General features: G+C 40.3%; 1 protein-coding gene across 2 annotated transcripts in view; it reads left to right on the plus strand.

The window, feature by feature from the left end:
• The window catches only part of Task6 (TWIK-related acid-sensitive K[+] channel 6), a 158,505-nt gene that overhangs the window by 66,597 nt on the left and 78,906 nt on the right, over nt 1–13,002 (plus strand). Inside the window, exon 2 of one of the 2 annotated variants that reach the window (XM_033477915.2) lies at nt 1,892–1,958. The exons of the other annotated variant lie outside the window; for it this stretch is intronic. The gene's annotated coding sequence lies outside the window, so the exon portion shown is untranslated. The remainder of the gene's footprint in view (nt 1–1,891; nt 1,959–13,002) is intronic. 2 annotated transcript variants of the gene reach the window in all.

The raw sequence follows: 13,002 nt of genomic DNA on the forward strand, positions 1-13,002 counted from the left end.
CCACAATTATGGTACTCCCGGGAAATGGATTCCTGAGGTGATTCGAAGTAACATTTTCCTTTACAAACATTTTCTCCGACGCATCGTTCACGAGTTATTCACGAAAAACGCTGACCAATGAGGGGCGAGCGCTCGGCTGGCGCCCCGCCCGCGCGATCACTGCCGCTGCGTCAGGCGGCAAGCGCGACGCGGCATTGGCCGCAAGGGCGGTGCGTTGACCGCACTCGCTCTCCGATCAGTCATTGTTTTTCGTTAATAACTCGTTAACGGTGCCTCGGAGAAAATTTTTGTAAAGGAAAAAGTTGCTTCAAATCACCTCAGGAACCCCTCGTTTCCCGGAAATAGCATAATTTCGGAACACCCTGAAAATTCCAACATGTTGAAAAGACGAGTGAAATGAATTATAAAGATACAATGAGTCAACTTAAGTCTAAATCATCTTAACAATAAATTTTAAACAATAAATTATAACCCACTCAAATTGTATATATATAATTATACTGAAATGTAAATAAAGATACGATTATTTTAATAAGATCGCGATCCAAATACTTATGAACGGTTGCACAAATGCGAATGATACGTAACAAACGCGAAACAACAACAATATTTTAGTTGTTCAAATATTTTTCGAATCACGTGCTATGAAACTAGATATAATTTTGTAAATTTAGAATCAGAAATAGGTCCATTTTAAAAGTAAATTCAGGAGCCGAATGCCAACCACACAAATTCTCGAGGAAGATTGACCATCGTCTTCTATGGGATGTCTTGAATTAGGCCGAAGCTATTCGGGTCAATGAATTGGCTCCTCGAAGATCACGTCAAAGTAAATTTCATCCTATTTCGTCGGCCGTAATAGTCTCTGCTTTCTATATTAGTTACGGATACTAGCCTCTATCCCGCTTCCTGTTACACACAGACGCCCTGCAGAGTGTTTCAAGGGTTCATGTACAGTAGCGGGCATACAGGGTGTCCCAAAATTATGGTACTTCCGGGAAAACGATCAATTGTTTTGATTCAGACGTTTTTAATTAGAAGCAATAGGGTTAGATGTCCCAGTTTCTGTGCCTGTCGCAATGTCCATGGATTAAAAAAGTATACAGAGTGTTCTAAAATTATGTACGAGTGGTTCCTGAGGTTATTTGAAGCAACTTTCTCCTTTACAAAAATGTTCTCCGACGCATCGTTAACGAGTTATTAACGAAAAACAGCGACCAATGAGAGGCGAGAGCAGCTGGCGCGTGGCGGCCGAGGCAACGGGCGGAACTAGGCTTCGCGCGCCCGTTGGCTGTGCCGCCTCGCGCTAGCCAAGCTCGCGTCTCATTGGGTCAGCTTTTTTCGTTAATAACTCGTTAACGATGCCTCGGAGAACATTCTTGTAAAGGAAAAAGTTGCTTCGAATGATCTCAGGAATCCCACATTGCCCGAAAATACCATAATTTTGGGACATCCTGTATACATATACAGTAATAACCTTTTAAAACCGTACAATTATTTAAAAACTGTTCTCGATGAATTGAATTTTTTTTTTAGATGATAAAGGGACTAATCCACGAGGCAATAACTGAAATGTATATATAATATATAAATTATAACATATATAGTACAATTTTCTAGTGAAACATTTATGGATGATCATCACGTGACTTTTCTTTCCGTAGGATTTGTTTCGGGCTAATTAATCTCTTTCAAGCTTATCACAGTCTTCTCTGAAAAGAGATTCAATTGACATTCAAATGTCAAACTACTTATAAAGATAAACGCATGTTGGTGCTCGTAAAAAATCAACGCATGCAATGCGAGTACTTTATGTAATACATTCGTGTACGTCTATAATTAAATATCTTTTCTGTCTAGGAATCTAATTCTATGATATTTCACTGTTTAGGTACGCAGAACACCGCGGGTAATGTCTGGGAAGATAACGCGTGTCTTCATCGACTAATGTAGACAAGGTAGTATACTAGAAATAAGCTGATGCAGCACTTTAATCTCCCTTGCACTTTACAGTGCAAGGCTAGTTATTAAGTAGCAAGGCTAATTATTAAGATTTCAAACATAATCTATTAAATATGGATATAATTCGATATTTTTAAATGAAACTAAAATTCGAATTTTTCTGATGTTGAATAGTTGGTCGTTACGCACGCAATAAATATAAATTTTCTTTCTTTTAATCGATATAATATATAAGTAATATAATAAAATATAATAACAATATATATTTAATATTATAAAATAATATAATATATAATCACACACACACACACACAATATAACTATGAAAGAAATTATTTATGAGGGATTAAATTAACCCTCGGACGGCGGGCGCCGGGTCAATTTTGACTCAGAGTTACAAACATTCCATCGAAAGAATAATCTGTCTCTCTCTCTCTCTCTCTCTCTCTCTTTCGCTCTCTTTCTCTGTCTCGCTCTCGCACTTCTTCTCTCTCTTCTCTCTCTCTCTCTCTCTCTCTCTCTCTCTCTCTCTCTCGCTCTCTCTAGAAAACGATGAATTTTCATAAAAATCCGGATCCCCCGGCGGACTCGTAACCGAAACGGCCGTCTTCCAAATCGGATATCTCGATCCGGGAGCTAATTCCGTGTCGCTCAACGTCGCGCGGCCCGGAACCGACGAATGAAAGGCCTGGCCGAGTATCAGACTTTCCCTTTGTGCCCATGTCCCTGCATTATTCTTATTCAACGGGACCGTTTGCACCGTCGCCGGCGGTCTTCTCCTCGCGTTCTCCGGCGCGGTCCGGTCGGCGATCGATCACGAGACAAAGGGGGTGTGGGCGGCACGCGCCCGAGCAGCGAGCCAAGCAAGAAATCCGAATTCCCCAGGAGGCAAAAGCAACGCCAGAGCGTCCGACCATTATTCCGCGAACGTCTCTATTCGACACCGACGCGGCGCGGCGCGGAGGGGAACGACGGCGCCGCGTGTATCAGTACGCGGCCGGAGAAATGGGAACGCGTCGCCGCGACGTTTGAAAAGGAACTCGGGCGTGCTCCTTATCAGCCTTAAATATTCGTTGCGGTTGCGACTCGGACGGAAAGCTCGGTGGGAGGCGGGGGAGGGGGGGGCGCACAGTGGAGCGATAGGTCCAAAAAGCTGAACAAATTAAGATTTTTCTAATATATTTAGAATAGTAGAATGATATATAATGATACTATTATTATATTACAATAATTTATGTATATTCTATATATATATATATATATAAATTATTGCAATATAATAATAGTACTATATATATACTATTATTATATTATTATATTATATTATTATTATTATTATTATATGGAATATAATATATATGTGTATGGAAGTACTATAATTTTGGGACACTCTGTACAGTAACGTAAATGTAGTATAATATGTATATATAATATAATAATATAATATTATATATATTATATATAATATGATGTATAACATGTATATGTATATAATATTACATATATTGTATAAATTATTATACATAATAATATAATAATATAATATGACACGAGTGACGTAAATACACATACAAATGTGCGTACAGTGATAGTTGGCATACAGTTGTGAACGGAGCCTTAATCAAGCTTCCAGGATTGATGTTATAAAAATTTAATTAAGTTCAAAACATTGAATCATTTTCATCGAGTACCTCGAAGGCATGATTTCCTACACTGTTTACTTCGATGTTCTTTCTAATATTAACGTAATTCTTTTACGATAATTTCCTGACGTTCTTGTTCAACAAAAAAAAAAAAAAATACGACTGCATAGCAACGGTTGCAAACGCGCAGCCGCTTCGGGCGAAAGAAATTTATTGCATAATGAAACGCGTTTCGATACGGTAGTAACACTCCTTGAAAAACAAAAGCCGCCTGTATAAAACCAGTCGATTCGCTGCAGACATATTTCTGCTTTATGCTGAAACGTTTATACAGGGTGTCCCAGGTTTAATGTTCAAACTTTGTCAGTGTATTCTTCTTAAGAAGATATAACAAAAATTCAGAATTTTCTGTTTTTGTTTTTTGTTTAACAATATAAATTTCTGTACACTTTCCCAAATCGTTTTAACCTTTTAGGCACGACGCGCCACTATAGTGGCTTGCTCTAGTAGCTCACTCGCTCATCGTTTGAACCAAATAATCGTCTTCATATGCATTGTTTCACACTTTTTTCGTCTTCACATCAATTTACAACAGTCTACACGATGTTCCAAAAATGTCTCGCAATCCGGAAATGGCGGGTTCCTCGGATCATTTGAAGCAACTTCTTCCTTTACAAAAATGTTCTCCGAGGCACCGTTAACGAGTTATCAACGAAAAACAGTGCGCCAATAAGAATCGATTACGGTTGACGCGAGGCGGCCCAGCCAACCAGCGCGCGAAGCCCAGTTCCGCTCATTGGCTCGGTCGCCTCGCGCCAGCCGAGCTCGCCTCTCATTGGTCACTGTTTTTCGTTAATAACTCGTTAACGGTACCTCGGAGAAAATTTTTGTAAAGGAAAAAATTGCTTCAAATAGCCTGAGGAACCCGCCACTTTCGAATTGCGAGACATTTTTGGGACACCCTGTATATACAGACAGAATATATAGTATCAGACTCTGCCGTCCAGAGAAATAGCCTCGCGCAGAATTCAGCCGTACCTAAAAGGTTAAACTCCGACTATAAAAAAAAGAAGAACATGTACAAAAAGTAACAAGTTCTTTGTTGTCGAGTTGTCTGGAAAGTTCGTTCCATTTTTGTACGACGATACCGAACGACTGGAAATCTCATTATTTTTGCAGTTCGCGACGACGGCAGTTTCTTTTCCTTTCGTTGCTCGCTCCATCCTTTTTTTTTAGGTTATGTAGCTGGGACAGGAGCGAGGCTTCCTCTCGCGCTCGATCTTTGTCTTCGCCGGCGCTGGTTTAACATTCGGGCGAAATCGAGAGGAAAATTGAGGCCGTCCGTGTCAACAGACCGAGAGATCTTTATCGCTCGAGTTCCCTTTTCTGTGTGCTGTCGTATGGGGATTTTTATTTTCCTGTTTCTTTCATTGCCGCGTGACGGGAATGGGGGTGAAGGGAGCCTAAATATGTCTCCTAAGAGAGCACGTTGTCGGACAGATGCTGTTGTTAAAAGGATAACCGTCCTCTTTCAGCCCGTGAAATGCTACGACGACGCGGGCCGAGAAAGACGGATGCTGTTTTCCGTCGGTGTTCTGATTTCCTAAAGTAGCCAAACCACTTTTCCCGTCTCTTGCTTTTCACGAGGAAACTTGGCCAATGTAATCCCATTATTTTGCAATACTTGAATGGAATTGTTCATTTGTGAATGACAAACGTCAAGTGTTATTTGTAACACTTGTCATCGACTTATCAATGTCTTAAAACCTGATGATAATAATTGCAACTTCCCTGCTTGGAAGCTCACTGCAATATTTCTGTAATATTTCAATTTTATTTTGCAATTCTATTTATTGAAATCTGAACAACTATTGAAAAATATTTGCAGCACTATTTAGGCCACACAAAATATTTTCTGCAATTTCAAAAGGTTCTGTTATAATTTTCTGCAATTTCAAAATGTTATATTAGCTGTTTTATGTTGACGGATGTGTCAAGGGCTTATGAAGGTCAACTTTGGTATTTTTAATGGAAAATACTAAGGTACTTACTGATCGTAAACAAATCTTAGTTCTGGAGATATTGTCATTTGAACATTATTCAAAAGCCATTACTCTCTTACCAATGATAGCTTTCTGCATCAGTGTTGTCCAATAAAATAATGACTAGAATGCTAATTTTAGTAAGTTTAACGAGACAAGAATTATTCTCGCATGTGCTCGCTTAGAAATGATAAAACAGTAAGAAACAGAAAATTGTAGAATCGTGAAATGTTACGATTCCGGTCGACCAATGTTGTATAATAAAAATACAAAATAATTAAATTAATTTTCTGCTAAATAAAATGGCGCTCGTTTTAACGAACACTCCGCCGTGAAAAGCTTTTCGCTGGGAAATAGTGAGATGCATATTTCAGGTTAATCAGTTCCCCAGAAGGAGAGAAGGAAAAATGACTGGATAGAGTGGAGAAATTAACGATGTAAAATTTAAAAAGAGGAACGGAAGAATGCCGACCATGAAAACGGGCGGACTCGGAGAGATCTTCTGCGCGTGGCGTAAACCTGACCGCGAGGCTTCCACCATTTTATTTTATTTTATTTTATTTTATTTTATTTTATTTTATTTCCTTTCTGTGTCCGCTGCCGAATGGGAGACTGCATAGCAGACTGAATTTACCATCGTGCCACCTGCTTCACGTTGGATGCACAAAAATTCGAAGAGCGACCGCTTAATAAACTATAATAGCTTTCTCGACGCGATTAATATAATTGGCAAATATAATTGTATTACATCTCGAAACATAGTTTGACATAAATCAAAATTTCTCGAAAAATAATTAATCTTTTAATTTAAATTTTTCTAATGATAATATATATTATATTATATTATATTATATATTATATTATATTATATTATATATTATATTATATTATATTATATATTATATTATATTATATTATATATTATATTATATTATATTATATATTATATTATATATTATATTATATCATATTATATATTATTATTATTATTATATTATATTATATATTATTATTATTGTAATATTATATTAATATTATTAAAATATAATCTTATATATAAATTCAGCCATTTATATATATTTTTAAATAATAATTTATAACCTAAATTCTCCCTAATCGACGCTCAGATTATACAGAAAGACGAACAATTTGGGAAAAGAGGATACAATCATTATAACCTTCACTTCCTCGTAATTGCAAAATATTCATAATCATCAAAGTCTTTCGCTTGTCAACGAAGCGTTTTTATACGATAAAATTCCAAAGAGAAACGATCAGTGTCGAATTTGTTAGATAATGTTCTTTGCATGATATCGAAGGAACGTATCGGCTAGACGCATGCGGCAGTATGAATATTCGACGATGACTCTTGTCGCTACTTAGCCCGACCATTCAACCGTGACGGAAAAGTCTTTGACGCTCGGCAGGATCGTTCTTGAAGTTTCAATGCAGTTTTGAGACTGTCGCGGCGAATCCGAGACGGCGATCATTCACTTCGAACTCTCCCGTCTTAATTATCCCCCTTGATAATTCCAGTTCTGAGAGATCGACATCGACTTGCCGCTAAGTTCGTGTTAAGGGGCGATTAGACTCCCGGGGGTTCCTAACTCGACTCTCTTTCACGGTCGTCGACACATTTTAACTTCCTTTGCTGTCTGGGCCACGTCGTTAAACCGACCACTTTGTCGTCGAGAATTCTAGCGGGCCCGCGAAAGAGGACGAAATAGAAATAGAAATTTTCTCCTTAGTTTTTCCCACGAGGTACGTCGCAACGGACGAAATATGTATGTTAATAATAATATGCTGAAAATTGCATCGAAATCGGTTCACCTTGATATGACCTCCGAACAATGGAAAATCAGGAAAACTGCGGTTTTTCACGAAAAACAATTTCCTACATCTTTCAGTGTTCGTTTAGCTTGACAGTATATATCAATTGATTTTAATGAAATTTTCAAAATGCATATATAAATAAATAAATAAATAACTGAATTAAACTAAATAGTATTTTACACAACAATAGTATTTTTACAATTAAACTAAATTCAAAAAATAGTATTAGTAGCAGTTGGCAACTAAGTAATTGCCGATTTCAGTTATAGATGCCTCTCATTCCCATTTTTATGATATCCGTAAATGTTATATTATGAAATTATTATTATTATTATTACGTTATTTTTTATTATCCGTGAATGTTAGCAACCGGACAAATTGAATGCAGCGGTCAAGGAAAAGCGACCAGAATTGGTCGATCGTAAAGGTGTCATTTTCCAGCAGGACAATGCTAGGCCGCACACGTCTTTGTCCACTCGGCAAAAATTGATGGATTTTGGTTGGGAATTGATGTTACACCCACCATGTAGTCCTGATCTCGCGCCATCGGATCACCACTTATTTCGATCCCTGGACAACCCCCTTCGTGGTAAAACTTTTAACGACGACGACGCTGTAAAATCTCACTTAACTCAGTTTTCGGCCGAAAAGGATCAGACTTTCTACGAGCGTGGAATTTTCAAGTTGTCAGAGAGACGGCGAAAGGTCGTCGAACAAAATGGAAAATACATTACAGATCAAACTTCGTTCCAAGTAAAAAAGAAAATTTTTTATTTCATCGAACAAATCGGCAATTACTTAGTTGCCAACCGAATAATAGATGGAAATTCATTCGCCGTAAAATGTTCCGCAGCGAGCGTGAATTTTCCGCGATGAATGCGCCCAAGCTTTCGGCTAATTATAAATTCAGCATGGACATTTCCCTTTTGCCTCTTCGGTGGGTAGGACGATCAACTTCGAAACAGTTCGGAAAGAGTACAGGCTGCGCAAGAAATCCGGCGACGATGGGTTAATTAAGTCCGCGAACTGTACGCTTACCGTGAATAATAAATCGAAAACTCGGCAGCCGGGCGATGGATAATCGGCGGGAACTGTGTTCCGCTGCGTAATGAACGCTTTCCCCGACGGCATTCAGCAGCCGGCAGCATCGGCGCGTTCCTACGAACTTCGCGGTGAATGAAAATCGTCGCGTCGATTCGATCGTTCATCGCTGGATGAACGCCGCCGCGTCCCCGACGCCGTCGTCGTTCAGTCGGGCGGAATGGCGAGATAAGTCGTTCGTCTTTTCGTCCCGCCCCCCCTCCCCCAGAGGTCCCTGGGGCGCGACCAGAAAGACCGGTAAATAGGAAGTAGAGAGCTCCCTCTCTAGTATCCCTCTGCAATGTTCGCGGCGTCGCGTCGGGATTCTTCGGGAACATTGTGCCGAAATCTCGTAACTTGAAACACACAAAGATAACTCACGCGCCGGGATATAGAGTCGAGCCGGGAGAGAGAATCGTTTCCGAATAACGCTAAGCGTACTCCGTGAAGCACAACCGTAGCACCATTACAATTTTCGAGAGTCTCGGTATTTATACGGTGACACGTGGATCGAATGAACATTCTCCACTGGTTCCTGAGGTCATTTGAAGCAACTTTTTCCTTTGCGAAAATGTTCTCCGAGGCTTCGTTTACGAGTTATTAACGAAAAACAGTGACGAATGAGAGGCGAGCTCGGCTGGCGCGAGGCGATCGAGCCAATGAGCGGAACCGGGCTTCGCGCGCTGGTTGGCTGGGCCGCCTCGCGTCAGCCGTACTCGATTCTTATTGGCGCACTGTTTTTCGTTGATAACTCGTTAACGGTGCCTCGGAGAACATTTTTGTAAAGGAAGAAGTTGCTTCAAATGATCCGAGGAACCCGCCGTTTCCGGATTTCGAGACATTTTCGGGACGCCCTGTAGACTGTTGTAGATCGATGCGAAGACGAAAGAAGCGTGAAACAATGCATATGAAGACGATTATTTGGTTCGAACGATGAGCGAGTGAGCTACTAGAGCAAGCCACTATAGTGGCGCGTCGTGCCTAAAAGGTTAAAACGATTTGGGAAAGTGTACAGAAATGTATATTGTTAAACATTTTTAAACGTAACAGGCATATGTGTACAGGGTGTTCTAATAAATTAAAAGTGGACACCGATGTATTGACATAACGAGTACGTGTTCTCATTTTCACGCTTATTTAAAAAAAAACACACATTGTGATCAAAGGCGTTTTTCTCGAACTCGCGGTAATTTATAGCGCTGTCGTCGCGTGGCTGTGAAAGTGCCAACAAGGGAATTTCTTGAGATCGATAGATCGAAGATAAAAGCGCCGTCGGTCTATTCATATTCGAGGAGATAAGGTTGCCGCTGCACAAACTTCTAAGCTTCCGGGAATGACGCGGGAAGATGAGCGATGATTGGTCTCGTTAGGACGCAATCGGCCGTAAAGAAAAGCGCCCAAAGACGACGTCCTTTCTTCTTGAAATTCGTATCGACCATGGGCGCCGACCAAGAAATAACAATCTTTGCTACCTTGTTTCCCGTTCACCTTACAGCTATCTTGATCGTGATTTTCCACCCTCTTCACGAATTATGTTTGATCCATTCAATTTTCATCGATCGATTTCTCTCTGCGTTCAATGTTCACATAACCGCGCCAAATTATACAGGTAATTTTTTTACACCCGTTATTGCTATTGTCAACGATGTGATGCGCTGTTAAAAAAATTCATCGTTCCCGTATCGATTAATTTTAATTTTCATAATAAATTATACAGACCTGAATTGTAATAATATCTGTGCTCACTAGTAAACGTTTATTAAATAATGTAAAATTCTGAAAAAGATCTATACAATATATATATTTTATATATATATATATATATATATATATCAATTGGAAAAAATGAAGCAACGAGAACGGTCGCTCTTTTTCTTCCGTTGAAAATTTCTTAACAGCGCGCAAGAGTAGAAATCGCCTTCCGATTTGGTACAAAAAAAACACGGTCTAGTTTCTCCCCGCTCTTTCCTTGACTCTCTTTATTTTTTTTTTTTTTATCAGTCACGCCGAGCAGAAAGCTCAGCTTCTCTATTGTGTACCGGTAACTTTCTGTGACAGGAGTATTGATCGATCGTATGCACGTAGGGAAGCGCATCAAGCGACACGATTAAAATGTAAATGAAAGCCTCTGCCGATTAGAATAATAACGAAACACAGTGAATAGTCGGTGTTTCGCCCCGATAACGGAGCGGAATCGCGGTGAAACAGTGTTGTCGCGAATTGTCTCGTAATTTTCGCCGATAGTAATTCCGAAATGAATGGAAAGGAAATCATGGCCGTGTTTACCCGAGACAAAAGTGCCATTTTAATAAAAGCACAATATTCCCACTCCGCGGCGCCGCTCGCTACGCACCGATATAGAGACATTCGCGCTATAGAGAGCGGTAAACGCGCGCGATTCTACAGTGATGTTTCATCGACTGACACGCGAGGTCAGTCCACCTGGCACACCGGCAAACCGTTCATAAATAGCGGCTGGACCCGCGGAAATGTCTCGTCCAGTTGCGGATAGAGTAGATGCGCCAGTTACCGTGCCTTCGAATTAACCTTCCGCAGTTTTATTGAGTAAAGCAATTTCTTCGAATTCTTTCGTATTTCTCTGAAGAGTATTAAACTGTACTTTAAGCTTTTAGGCACGACGCGCCACTATAGTGGCTTTCGCGAATGTCATCTTCCAGAACGACACGCCACTATAATGGCTTTCGCGGATGTCATCTCTCCGGACGACGCGCCACTATAGTGGCTTGCTCTAGTAGCTCACTCGCTCATCGTTCGAACCAAATAATCGTCTTCATATGCGTTGTTTCACACTTCTTTTGTCTTCGCATCGATTTACAACAGTCTACAGGGCGTCCCGAAAATGTCTCGAAATCCGGAAACGGCGGGTTCCTCGGATCATTTGAAGCAACTTCTTCCTTTACAAAAATGTTCTCCGAGGCACCGTTAACGAGTTATCAACGAAAAACAGTGCGCCAATAAGAATCGAGTACGGCTGACGCGAGGCGGCCCAGCCAACCAGCGCGCGAAGCCCGGTTCCGCTCATTGGCTCGATCGCCTCGTGCCAGCCGAGCTCGCCTCTCATTCGTCACTGTTTTTCGTTAATAACTCGTTAACGGTGCCTCGGAGAACATTTTCGCAAAGGAAAAAGTTGCTTCAAATGGCCTGAGGAACCCGCCACTATCGGATTGCGAGACCCACGAGAGGGGACAGCGGAGTGGAAAGGGTTAATCGAGAACTGAACTAATAATTACAGTACATTTTATTCTCGTGAGAAATGTTTTTTGTTTTTTATTGGGGTTATGTTATCACATATATAGAGTGTGCTGCAACTGACGGTAGAACCGAGTACAGGTTGATTCTACGTGGAAAAATAAGTCGAAAAAAGAGAATAACATTTTTTCATTCAAGGCTCCCATTACGAGAAAATCGAGTCGAAAGACGCGTCGAATTCGCGTTGCTTGGCAGCGTGACGAGAAGTAGAACTGGCGCGTCATGGCCAGACACGCGGCGCCACTTGAGTCCTATTCAATAGTATTATTCTTCTAACCTAATTTTTCCTGTAAACCGAGCCTTAAAAGAGAAAATGTTATTCTTACTTTTCGATCTATTCCTGCATGTAGAATCATCCCGTTTAATGTCTCTCTAATTGACGCTCAGATTGTCCACAAAAAAATGGGCAATTTGGGAAGAGGAGATACGATTATTCGAGACCCGCGGCACGTTTTCATAATTATTGATGAATCGGTAACCATAAAAACTAACCTCCAAGGCTCGAACAGTCGTATCTCTTCTTCCCAAATTGTCCATTTTATATTTATTATTAATTTATTTTATTAAATTTATTTATTATTATTTTATTTTATTATTAACTTCATTATTTATTTTATTTTATATCTATCTATTTTAAATAAAAGAGAGACATTACTTTGCACACATACAAAAAAAAAAAAGAAATGTGCACCAGTGAAAATATTTTCAACTAGAATTACGATTATTCGACGTTATAAAAAGAAAAGATGAGATCCCATAATGGATAGCCAATAGCACACCGGCAAGAACAATGCTAACCTCGATACGTCTGCGTAACCATTTATTTGCCAGCAAGCAAGGACGGCAAGGACTGCGACGTCTGAGCATCGTTTCTCTCTGTTTACACTCACGGTACACGAGTACACGTTCTAACAAAACCGATACGTTCTTTCCATTCTAATTTTCTTTTTTTCTCTTTTTCTGCCCGTAGAATCGGGGCTAACCGATCGACACGTATCGAATGACTGGCACGCGCTCGCGCGAGTTAGTAAGCCGCGCCATTACCATTCAGCCGCGTTGCCACTTATTCCGGCCTGATCCCGCCGGGACCGTGGTACAGAGCGCGCTGTTGCCGCTGCCGTTGCCGCAGCCGTCGAAAATCCCCTGTTTGAATTGCTTCGAAATCGAAGGCA

Source organism: Megalopta genalis, chromosome 9, assembly GCF_051020955.1.
Source record: "Megalopta genalis isolate 19385.01 chromosome 9, iyMegGena1_principal, whole genome shotgun sequence".
NCBI classification, from domain to species: domain Eukaryota; kingdom Metazoa; phylum Arthropoda; class Insecta; order Hymenoptera; family Halictidae; genus Megalopta; species Megalopta genalis.